The 13471-nt window shown below is 38.9% G+C and overlaps 1 protein-coding gene across 2 annotated transcripts in view; it reads right to left on the bottom strand.

The window, feature by feature from the left end:
- The window catches only part of CDK19 (cyclin dependent kinase 19), a 138848-nt gene that overhangs the window by 24150 nt on the left and 101227 nt on the right, over positions 1 to 13471 (bottom strand). The gene's annotated exons all lie outside the window — the stretch shown is intronic.

Genomic DNA, 13471 nt, shown 5'->3' on the forward strand with positions numbered 1-13471 from the left:
TCATACGTTTTCAGTTTATGGTCCCTAAAAGAGATTAATGATTATTACATCTCATCCAAATAATAAGTACTGGCCCTCTGAAATGGACATTTACAGGGGCAAATCTTAAAACACACATGCAGTATTTTTCCAGTATAGTACATGATTAGTCTAGTGCACATCATCTGCCTCTAGCACAAGAGGAACTTCTCATAATGTTGTATAACAATTTCATTACAAATACAATTTCTTTTTAAAAGCAACCACCAAAACTAAGTGGCAAAAATTATCCAATAATTGGTTCTCTGCTCCCCTTGCTACTAATGATCAAGAAGGTGAGTTGTCTCATTGTTCCCGAGCCAAAGCAAAACTACAGACAGTATCCACTTTAACTTGTTATATCCTGGGAAAAGCCTAATAAATTCACCAGAGTAACACAACCATTCCTGTAAGGATAGTTCTGTTTCCTACAGCCTCTTCAACTATCATTAGGTTTCAGGAACAATCAGTGGTTTTTACTGCCCTTTTTTTTGGGTTTGTTTTACTTTGACCTCAAAGACAGATTCCTCAGGTTCAACCAAAATCTATTCACCAGTGAAATATCCTTCCACTGTGACAATATTTCTTAAGTACTACGCAACTTTATAAAAATAAAAAATAGCCCTTTAAAGATGTTTACTTGTGGTTGTTAAACAGACTTTCCATATATATGCCTGGGTGTACAGATTATTAGAATAGTTGTAAGGCTGCCCATGTCCCAGTTTTAAAACCTGTGACTCTAATAGCTTTATAGGTCAGCTACTAAAGCTGAGAAAATCCTGCATGCCCTGCTCTACTTCAGCACTGTAGCCAAGGAGCAAGTACAAAAGGCTGCTGACATAGCTGTTTCAATGATAGGGCTGATTAAGCACATAAATGCTCATGTATTCTTTCCTTTCTATGGCACAATAATCTCATTTCTGTATTTGTTCCAATATTTTGGAAACACTCTTTAAGAATATTATGAGCACTTAGACAATAAGACAATTTATTGAGCAATAGCCTTGATTCTCAAAATGAAACATCTTTTCCCATGCATATTAACTAAAATGTTTCACAGAGTCCAAGATTAAACACTTTGTGTTTCTTAACTACATTCAAGAAAAGAAATACATAAACAAGCTCTTAGTCTCACACAATTCTTTAATGAAATTCCATTAAAGAAAGTAAGCCAAGAATTGCAAAACATCTATTTAGCTGCAATCGATCTGAGGAATTCATCATTAGTGAGGTTTGGTTTAGTAGCATCTGTACGTCAAACAATCTGGGTTTTTTTTTAGTTTTGAACATAAAGTCTAGACTTTAGGACATGTCTGAATGCTGGTAAAGGAAGTGAACAGTGGAGGGACACCAAAATACAGCTTCTCTATGTCCACCAAGGGCTAACGCAACTACCAGGGTAACCAGAAGCCAGTGAGTGAGGCCTTAGCCCAAACAAGGCCCCAGCCAGGTCATCTGAAAGAGCTACAAGATCCACCCAAACTTTCAAACCAAGGCAAGGACAACAAATACCTCAACAGACTGGAAACCTGAATGGGGGCTGTGCAGACAAAAATGATATTTATTCGAAAAAAATAGGCACAATTGGTCTAACAAAAATCTTGCACCTCTTATGCTGAGCACAGCAGCAGTTTCTAAATTTATCTGGAATTCTTATACATGGTCACCTAGGGACATGGAGATACTATAGAAAAAGAGTTTATTAATTTTCACACTGATTTTAAATACCTAAAAGTTAGATTTAAAAGAACAATTTACCTTTAGAGGGGAATTTTTCATTTCTTTGGTCTGATAACATGAACAGAATATACCTGTTGCTATCATACACACAGGGAAGATCTTCTCTTTTGTATGGCAAGGTCTCAATTTTGGTATGTTTCATTTAAACTTCAGTCAAGAAAATAGAAAGTCAAGGAAAGAGTAGTTACTAGCCTTTTAAATTTCTCTGTTTCTATGAAGAACTGAGAATGGGGTCAAATATTTACATGTGACAGGCTTTTCATGGGGAAGCAAAAAACGGTGTCAGTGGGCTAAGGGTCAGAAATTTGCTATCACTCATTGGTAAGTTAGGCAATGTTTACTGATCTTTAACAAAGATGAGTAAACTTGACCGAAGAACAGACATTTATTCTGTAAAGCCACAAAAATGAATGTTCTGCAGACAGAACAAAAAATACCTGCTGGTAATCTGAAGGATGCTCACGGACAGCCAGACACATGTCTAAGAGCAATGTTTTATTTCAAGAGCATGTGATCTCCTGTGCCATGACATAGGGTCAAGGTAATACAAAACTTTTAAAGGCAAAACCATATTCATTCAAATGAGTCATGAAATCTATTATCCTCACACTTTTTTTTTACCTGTGTGCCTCCATCCCAGCCTTTTAAACTAAGCTGCCCTCCTTTCATGTCTGTACTTAGAATTTAATTAATTTCAATTACTACAACCTTAAACATTTTCAAGCATCTTGACGATATTCTGAGTTCACTGAAATCAACTGTAATTTTCTACAGGGCTTTAGTGGGCCAAGACTACTTCATCCTCTCTAAACAGTTACTTTATGTTGTTGAAATATTCATCTTCCCACTTGAATTTCTCCTCCTCTGTATATCAGCATTAATTGAAGATCCTGGATCATATGACTTCAGGCTTCTGCTGTGCATTAGACACATGATCTAGCTTGCAACATTACACTTAAATTACTGTGGTAAGTTGACAACACAGGTACAATAAATTTAATACAGTAAGTGGCAGTAGGACCAGGGGTAGTAATCCTCTCATGCAGCAAAAACATGATTGCAAACAAAGAAATCCTGTTAAAGAACTTAAATCTTTAATGTACAGAACTGCACAATCAAAAATGTGGAAATTCCAGGTTTATGGTTCCATATGCAACCTTGTATTTTCCTTCTGCAGCTTACATACTGAAGCAGACAGGCATCCTCAAAGAGAGGAAGATGCAATCTTAACAACAATTGTACTACAGAGCACAAGAGCTAAACTTTTACCAACATTACACTGCTTTTGTAAGGATTTTCAGTACTTATCTTCCCAAATGCTTACCCCCCTAGATACCCCAAATCCTATATACCACATTTTCATCAGCAATTCTTTCAACTCTTCACTTGCATCTCCACGACTACTACTGTATAAACCACAGATTAACTACATTAGCTAGCAGCAGAGCAGGTTAACATCCTTGAGAGACAGTATAAAGCGATGGTTGCGTGAATGCAGAACAGAATGATGGTTCCCTCTTCCCAGAAACTGAGGTGGGCTCCAGCCTCAGGTGATGTTGCTTCAGGGCAGTGAATTAGGTCACTGGGACAAGCACTGCGTTCTGGCAAGGACAGTGTGTTACAGCCTCATTTTCTTTCTAATCCTAGGACTTCAGGTGCGTCAGAGGGGCTATTATTTTTCTGCCAACTCCAGTATCTCCAAGATGTAGTAAAGAACGTACTGTTAGTTTTGTTCCAGCAACAGCAGTGCTTATACCTCGGAGGGTCCATGAGGTACTCTGGCAGGCTGACAAAGCTCTTCACAGAAACAAAAGTAAAAAGCAAAACGTTCTTTCAGTGACAATTCATGGAAAGCACAAGGAATGTAACAGCTAACACAAAAGGCAGCTTTGTAGCCTCAGGGCTACTTCCCCCTACCAAATATCAAACAACTGCAGCACGTAAAGTAATTATGAAAGCTTCTCATTGCAAAGGTCACAAGCCTCTTTTCTACTGCAAAGTATTAGGCAGGTCTAACACACAAATTGTTACCGTTTCCTCCAGTAATGACAGAATAATTAAGAACAGGCAAGATATGTCACTGTTTGGTAAAACAGTATTTACAAACCTTTTCAGAAACATACACAGCTTTGCATTTACAATTTATCATGTGAAAAAAAAAAGACCGATAGTATCATCTGATCATAGGACTGGAAAGCCAGGAACACCAGGTTCCTAACTATGGTGCTTTAGCAGTAATTTCCCCCCTCCTTCTCCATTTTTTTCCATCTTATTCCACCACCGCAGGTAAGTGTCTAACATAATATAATCTATATTGTACAGATAGCATACCATATTAGCAAATCGTTGCCATTTTTTGTGCTCTTCTGAAGTGTAGTGAATGAGAAGAGAGCAGTACATATTCTTTGAGAGGGAAATATACCTTTTTTTTTCCCCGAAGTAAATGCAGAATATTTTAACAAACCAACTTTTCTGTACACAGTGGAGCTCTTTGGAGGTTAACTGCAAGCTAAATGAAGAGGGACAGTGAGTTTATAACCTGTTGTGTGCTCTCACTCAGCTTGTGTCATTAACTATTACAACTTTTTACTAGGTCCAACACGTCAACAACTTCAGAGCTAATACAAGGTGAGCAAAAGGCCTGCTATCTGGAAGACTGAGTCATAACAAGGACCATGTGTGAAGAGTACTCCCCTGGCCTGTTCCAATCCACAAGGCAAGACAGTCTTTTCAAAGCTTTCGATGTCTACCATATTTCAGTCAACAGAGGAATGCACACAAATAAGCTTTGAGTTTTGGCACAGAGACTTATTTGTCCTCCTAAACAGAGTACTTTACAATATCTTAACATTTCTCTTACTAAGGGGTTCAGCCTAACAGCTATTTCTAATAAGGCACAGAGAATAACTCCTACATAATTACAAGCGAATCTATCGGATGGGCAACAGAATAAACTGCTGTGAAACTTAATCCTGCTGTCAGTCACAGCTATTGCCAAGAAGCCTATTTGTGAAGCAATCCTACCTGTCCTGAGAACAAGTCATTCTACTCAATCAGTGCTGTAGTGATGAAAGTTTCAGTTGATATTGCTGAAATAATCGTACCTCAAGATCAAACTGATGGATTAGCTAAAAAAAATTCCTCTGCATCAGAAGTATGCATCTTGTTACAACAGCAAGTACTTGGTTTTTAGCCAAAATCAACTTTTGTAAGTGAACTTTTCAGACAGGGTAGTAAATAGAGCATATTAAAAGCCTTTGTTACTCCGCTAGTTAGCTAGGGTAAAGTGTTTATGGAACCAAGGTTTTACAACCAACAACCTTTTGGATCTTGAAATGTCAACCTCGTGTTTCATTTAAGAAAATGAAACCAGCCTTTACTCCACTGCTTTGTAAAGAAAGCCTTAAAAAATAAAACCAAATTAAACACCTTGGAGATGCAAGTTCAACTCTGCACCAAATTACTCACATGCTCATATATAAAAGGAACAATATATTCGCAGTATATCCTGAAGAATCACAATATATCCCAACTAACATGTACAGAATGGAATTGAGTATGAAGAGAAAATGGGCAAAATACACCTCCTGACCTTCTCCAAATGCTGAGTCTTGCTTTTTTGTGTCATCATTCATGTTCCATTTCCATATTAGGATCCATTATTTGCTCTGGATTACGTAAGACATTGCGAGAAGAACTCCTGCCTTACTTCCCTAAATATTTCTTTTTTTTTTTAAATTAAGTTCAGTGTAGGTTGCTCAGGGAGCTTAGAGAAACAACTTTGCTGCTGCACAGCTCATCTGCCTGGTAAAGTGAGACACCAGGGAAGGAAAAGCTAATCCATATAAGTGGCCCTATATTTATTAACACTTGGGAAGAACACAGAATTGTAAGGAAAAAACAATTTGAAGGAAAAAGACATGAAACGGGGGGTTTGGCCCACAAATCGCTAATGATTTTCGATGTACATGGAGCTAAGCACAGACAGAGTTTTGAAAGCACCTCTTCTTCAAGGTGATTTTTAATGACAAAGCTCTTACTAAAGAAGATTTTCTGCCAACTAAGTATTTTTATGTTATTTTTCCTGCTCTAAAATAAACCACATACAGTTAAGTCATAGTAATCATCACACAATAGCAAATCTGCCAAAATACTGAATAAAAAGGCAAAAGGTTCTTCTTTTCATATGTTTTGCAAGAGGAAAGAATCATGAACATATGAGAAAGTATTGTGTGACTATGAGTGAAAGTTTACAGGTTAATTTACAGAGCAATCTAAATCAGGACAATTAGCAGATTCTAGTTATGATTGAAGATTCAGTGGGTTTGTTTTAATTTTCTTTTGTAATGTCCAGAATGTGTATATTAATATAACAATCCTGTGGACAACTGAGTTGCTGTCAGCACTCTCAAGTTTCCCAAAATACTAATTAAAATGTAACTTTAAAATGTTCTATTTAAGTGACCTAATAATCCTCTATATAATTTCACATTTCTTACGTGACTGCAGTGATAAGATTGTGGAGTGCAGCATTTTTTTTTTAAAGAAGAAACATGCATAGTATTTTAAAGATCACTGTCAAGCAAGAGGAAAGAGCAGCAATAAATCATCCAGCACCTGCAATAACTAGATAAGACAGCAACAATTAATCTTTGGTATTAAAATATTTTGCCTCTCAGAAAAAGCATGAGAACGGCTGTGATAATCAAAATGAAGAAAGTTTACCACATGCCAAAATAAGTTTACCACAAAGTATCATCTGAATCCAATTACTTCCCATGTCATATAACATTGCCCAGGGCATGAACAAGGCTCCGTTCTTGGCGTAGTCTGAGTTTTTCTTTTCAGAGCGAATAAATGAACATTTTCCAAACTTCTCTACTTCTCTTGTTTTTCCGCAACTCCTCCTCCTCAAATCAAAATCTCTAACAAACAGGAATGTGGATCCCTATGCAGCAAACAGAAGCTGACTGACTATAGATTTACTTTTCTTAACTATCTCTCGTGATGTTTCAAAGCTGTCCCCACAACCCCATGGCTCCACAGACTACAGGTGGGGAACCTTCCCTGTGCATTTTTGCTAAGGACTTTCCAGTCTTCTGGTTGGCTCCATTTGTAATATTTGGTTTACCAGATTTTCCAAATAGGTCTTGTTTTTCCTCCTTCCTCCCAACTCTCCCAGAGTAAGAGATCAGAAGAGCTTCAGGCACCGTTCCAAGATTTCCAGAGGCCCCACAGCCTGGCCAGCGTGCCAACAATCTGTGCGCACACAGTAAGGACATCTGATGCACTCAGAACGTGTGGGACTCGCTGCATAGGCAATATGGAACACATATGCACATATTTCCATCCTAAATCCTACATAATACACCCCTCTTCTCCCTCCCCTCACATAAAGTTGTATGGAGTTGTTAAAACTCTGAGGGATCCCAGCATTCGTTATATAAATTAATTCCCTTTGATACGGCTAATATTTTCCCATGACGTTTGCTTTTAAAGGCATTTGGATATTTGTTTATACCTTTCACACATTTCCAGCTTCCATAACCATATGTTATTCTGGAAATAGGATGAGGTGACAGTGTACTGCCCAAGCTTTAAATTACAGTTTCTCTATACCTAAATCTTTTTCGGGCTCGTGAATGCAGTTGTCACATGGCCATTTATGACATTCCTGACGACTTATGATCTAGACAAGTGAGGAAAGATAACCACGCAATAGAGATTTCTCAGGTTCCCAGACTTTCTTTTTCACAATAAATAATCCCATCCCTTTTTGGAGCAGGACAGTGTTTTATCCTTGCTGGAGGAGCGGCTGGATGATCATTCTGAAGAACTCTTGCCAACAAAACCCAAACCACCGAAAATACTCTAAGCCGTCTGATGCCATTTATCAAATATACTATTTAATTAAGGTAAGTGCTAAAGAGAGGTAAGATAACATGTTCTTGTTTGATAGCACTGCTAACTATACAAGCTGCAACTTGATAAAAACCAAGTCATAATTATGCTATTCCCTTGATGTTATGCTACAAGATGTCCCAGAATGAGTCACAGTAGACTGCCACATGCTTACTTAAAAACCTGTGATGAAAATGAGTTCTTACTACTTTACTTACTAAACCATTCTATTTTAATGCTCTGAGAGTGAAAAAAAATCTGATTCATGTCTCCTTTCAAGCTGGAAGCCAGCTTACCTTTCCCTTCATTTTGCCACAACCATTTCCTTTACTTTCCTTAAAATTATAGTGCAGAAGCCTTTGCCCATCAATGAAAGCAGCATTGTACCTTGTCACTTGCTTCAATCTTGTTTCCTTAGTATTTTGAGTAAAAAAAAAATCATTTTCAGTTGTGCTGCAGACTTTCTAAAAGTTCAGTAATTTCACTAACATTTCCATGATCACAAATATTTTTCATTTTCCCGCATTACTTGGTTTCACCTGAAGCTTGTTCAAGTTACTTTCATTTGCATGTTTTACCTCTTTCCTAGAGTATCTGATGAACACAGAGGAACAGATTCTGCTGTTAAATTATGGTGGTGGAAATGCAGACCAACTTCCACAGGCTGCAATGAATTTAGTACAGATTTATATTGTGGTAACACAGAGTGACCTTTGGCTTCTACAACACTATATTCCCAGTTTGTATATTCACCTGGTAAGTTAGTTGGCTATAACTACAGTACCAGGGAGGAAGCTTTATTAACAAATAGGAAACTTTATTAACAAATAGGGTTTAGATTATAAATATACACAGTTCAGGAAACTAAATATTATTCCCCATGAAAACTTAACATGGACTTTTAATGATCCTTTTAACATGCAGAAAGCAAAAGCTATTTCTGTTTTGCAGCAACAGTATTTCCCTGACTCCTGTATCTCCTTAAAACATGATGTTATACACATGACGAACAACTACTTGTTTGGCAAGCAAATAAATGAGAAGTAGAATATTACACTAGTATGAAGGTACAAATTAAATAAATGGAGAAATGTCACTGAAAAACTACCTCTACAATAATGCAATCTGTTGTTTTGTATAATGCATATAATTATTTCTAAATAGTTTGTATTTAGTTCAGTCTTTCCCCAAAGTCAAACCCACAAGATGCAACTAAGATCAGATTCAGAAAACACAGACAAAAATCCTGAATGAGACAAAAGTCAAATTCTAATTTCATTCTTTGATCATGTATGAGAATTACTTACATGCAAGCAAGCCTACGTCAAGGATTTTTTGCTACAAGAACAAAACCAAATCGGACACTATAGCAGACAGTGTCCAGGATATTATGAATACACTGCTAATAATTATATGTGAAGCTAAGATAACAAAGGGAGTATTAGATACAGTATATAGAAGATATATTTAAAATAAAATCACAGTATCACAGTATGTTTGGGATTGGAAGGGACCTCAAAAGATCATCTAGTCCAATCCCCCTGCTGGAGCAGGAACACCTAAGTGAGGTCGCACAGGAACATGTCCGGGCGGGTTTTTAATGTCTCCAGCGAAGGAGACTCCACAACCTCCCTGGGCAGCCTGTTCCAGTGCTCTGTCACCCTCACTGAGAAGAAGTTTTTTCTCAAATTTAAGTGGAACCTCTTGTGTTCAGCTTGATCCCATTACCCCTTGTCCTGTCATTGCCACCGAAAAATCAAGACTAACCCACTAAAAACCTAAGCAAACATCCAAATTATGTAGCAACTGCTGGACAATGTTCAGCATGTTGCAGTAGAGAACTGATGACAATGCATTCCTTGTAAATTCAAACAAAAATATTTCTCACAATGCCAAAATTGGAAGAGAATAGACTAAAGCTGGCATGACGTTGCTTTTAGCGTTTTATTGGTATTTACTAATTATACAAAATTATATATTATATAAAAGACATAAGAAAATAGCTATGGAAAATAAGCAGCTATATGAAATAGCCTGTCATTTCCTTTTTCATAAATTGTTCTATCTAATCACCTTTCTTCTCAATTATTTCCAAGTGAGGAGTAGTTAAATGAGAATCTTTTATAATTTACAAGTTATTACTAAAAACTATACATAGGGCTCCTGAGAATAATGTAATATTAAGAGATGTTAAAATTATATGTCTTGCACAGAGATTTAAGAGAGAGCTTTAAGCCTTAACATCCTTTGCAAAAAACATTAGCATTCACATTAAACTCTCACTATCACACTTAGCTCATAACAATTTTTTTAAGTGCACATAATGCTAAAAGCAAAACACAAGTCTGGACTCAAACTGCACGAACATCACCGCTGTCATTTTGTTACCCGCTTCTTCCTTTTGCCTTAAAGCTGCACAAAGATCACCTACACGTACCTTTGTTCTTTTCTATTCAGTCACATGCTCCTCCAGTCCTTCAGCCAGCCCACAAATCCCACCTTGCAACTTTCCTTGTTTGCATTTCTGTACTTCTTACTTTCCTGCCCAAACTGTTCTGTGTGTCCTCAGCACCCACACTGCACACCAGGTACTACATGACCAATTTGCACCCCTCCTGGGGATTCACTGAGGTGAGTCTGATACAAAGAAATAAAAGCCCCAGAAATAATAAACTACTAGAAAAAACAAATCTCTCCAAAGTAGCATCATCCCTTAAAGTTTCATAGGGACTCCTCGTCTGTGTTTTAGTGTGTAGCACATATCCCTCAGGGCAAGAACCAAGTAATTTATGACTTAATTAAAGAAAACAATGGCATTATACTAGTTCATTCTTCAAACAGATATCCCGAGATAACGGTACGTATCACGCACCCTAATCTGCAAACAATACGCTATCTATCTATCAAACACAGGTAACTGTCAGTTAAGGTAACTTCCCAGTGCTACACATGCAGGTCACTCAGTAATCTCCTCCACTCACATTGGTGTCTCCCAAATTCAACAGTCAGGGCAGTTTAAGCACCTAATTTGGCATTTCATTAATTTACAAGCATTCAAGGCAATTCTGTTGGTATCTTCTTTGATCACTTCCAGTCACTGTTTTCACCCACTACAGGCTGCAGCAAACAGAGACTTCGGAAGTTAGCAGCCCAGTTTGCATGGTGGCAGATGCAAAGCAAGCCGTCAGAGTCTGCTGCAGACAACATGGGATTGTGCCACAACCCCAGGGGCACGCTACAAGGCTTCATCCCCAGCAACCCCTGGAGAAGACACCCTGGAAAGTGAGAAGCCTCAACTGACCCAGAGCTCCAGAAGGAGGGTGCTGCCACCCAGGACTCAAACAGCAGGGTGACACTGGCCTCACAGCAGGCACAGTATGCTCTGGTTGGAACACTCGATCACCAGCAAAAGGAGCTGTGGGAGGAAGTGAACAGACTCTGTAGCATCAAAGAGAATAAACAGGGTCACCTCAGGGACCTTGCAAAGATTTCTGGAGGATGCTGGGGTAAATTTTTTCACAGAGATACTACATGTGTCTTCTCTCAAATCTGCTACTCAGGAAGAAGGAAGAACTGGTTGGGGGTACGATCATCAACGGCAGTCTTGGCTGTAACAACCATGAAACAGTGGAGTAGTAAGAGCAAGTAGCAGAACACAGGCCTTGGGCTTCAGAAAAAAGCTGGCTGGATCACCAGGGTCTGAGGATGGTGGTTAACGGTTTACACACTAACCTGGAAGTTGATTACAAGTGACGTACCACAGAGGCCTATGAGACCTATCCAACTTAGCATCTTTACCAATGCCAAGGAGGAGGATCTGGAACATCCTCTCACCAAGTTGTGGATGAGAGAAAACTGTGGAAACGGTTGATATGCTCAAGTACAGTGCTGCCATTCAGAATGAACTAGACAGGCAGAAAGAGGAATGGACCACAGGAAACTCATGAAATTCAATGAGGACTAATATAAAGTCCAGCATCTGTGATGGACTAACCCCCTGCAATGTTTCGGGCTGGAGTGACTGGCTGGATAACATCTCTGCAGAAAAAGATGTGGGGGTTCCAGTGGATATCAGGCAAAACATGAGCCAGCAGCATACCCTGGTAATGATAAAGACTAACAGCACCAATAGGATGTATTTGCTGTATCAATAGGAGCGCAGCGCAGCGCAGATTGAGAGAAGTGATTACTCCCCTTTACTCAGCCCTTGTTGGACCATATTTGGGACACTCTGAAGACCTGAATACAAGACAGACTTTGATAACGTGGAGCAAGTTCAGTGGAGAGCCACCAGGATGGACAGAGGCTGGAGAACCTGCTCTGGGAGAGGAGGCTGAGGAACACGGGCTTGTTCAGATTGAAGAGGAACCTATGAGAAGCCTCCCTACTACCTACAGAGGTGACAAAGATGATGAAGCCAGGCTCTTTACCCTGGTATACAGCAAGAGAATGAGAAATTACAGACATAAACAAGAAGTTCTGACTAAGTATAAAGAAAAAAGTATTCACTATGCAGATGACTTAGCAGTGGAAGAGGTCATTCAGAGAGGGTGTGGAATCATTGTTTTAAATGGTTTTCAAGACCTGGCTGGACAGATCCCTCAGCAGCCCCACCTGAATTCAGAGCACATTCTGCTTTGAACAGGAGGATGGACAAGAGACCTCTTAAGGTTCCTTTCAACCTGATTTAATCTACCTGCAATTAGTATTTTACTTGGCCCAGGAGTTTGCTTTAGAAATGGATCTGACTGTCCACACCTATGACACTTGAGCTTGCGCTGCAGAGTTCACTCAGAATACACAACATAAATTCCTTTGGGATGAAACGAAACCAAAAGCTGTGTATCAGCCACTAATGAGCAGCAGTCTACTGGACCAGGCCAGAGGAAGCCCGAAGTACTCCCCATTCTTCAAAACACATACAATGTGGATGCTAGGTACTCAGTACCATTTTGCTTCACGGATGCACTGCTACAGTGTCACACTATTTGCTAATGTAGACATGACCATCTGAAGAGTTACGTTTTTTCATTTCAGCAGGGGAAAGGGAATTCCAGCATATAAATCGCAACTTTTTGGCTTTTTGATGCTGACAAACTTTGTCCAAGGATAGAAACACATTAGTTGTCTTCAAGACTGAACACACTTATCCTCACTAAAGCTATGCAGAAGCCTTTTTGCCCTTCTTAATAGTTCACACACATTCAAGGCAAGATCATCAAACAAAGCTGCATTTTGCCCAACTCAGGTCCTCCTGCATTAGAAGATTCCAAACGGGACAGGAGAGCAATAGAGAAATCTGAAGTGCCAAATCCGCATCAAAGAAGTCAGGTGACAGTTCATTCATTTTTTAAACCTTTTACTGTATATGATAGTTTGATAAACAGGAGTCATATGAAAAAGCCGGTTTCTGAGACTTAATTAAAAGTGTTGGTCAAGCCAACTGAACATTCAACTGATATGTTAGCAAAAAAGTGTTTCACAGCTCTCTGAACAAAGGCCCATGCAGCATCTCTGAAAACTTCTGTAACAGAAAAACGCCTGCAACTACCAAGAAAGCCTCCTCTGTAGACACAGGAATAATTTAACCCTATTAACAGAGGGACAGAGTTTCCTTTGCAGTTCTCTTTAATGTATAATCTACTCATGTAGATAGGACATCTCCTGTGCATCACAGTGTTTTGATTCTCTGACTGTGCTTACGGAACTCACTAAGTGGGTAGGAAGACAAGGGCCTGGCCACCAGCATTTCCTGAACATGGAGCTTCACAAGTGATCAGGAGTGATTGATGGAGGCCTCCCTTCTCCTGAT

This window comes from Columba livia, chromosome 3 (genome assembly GCF_036013475.1).
Source record: "Columba livia isolate bColLiv1 breed racing homer chromosome 3, bColLiv1.pat.W.v2, whole genome shotgun sequence".
Classification (NCBI taxonomy): Eukaryota; Metazoa; Chordata; class Aves; order Columbiformes; family Columbidae; genus Columba; species Columba livia.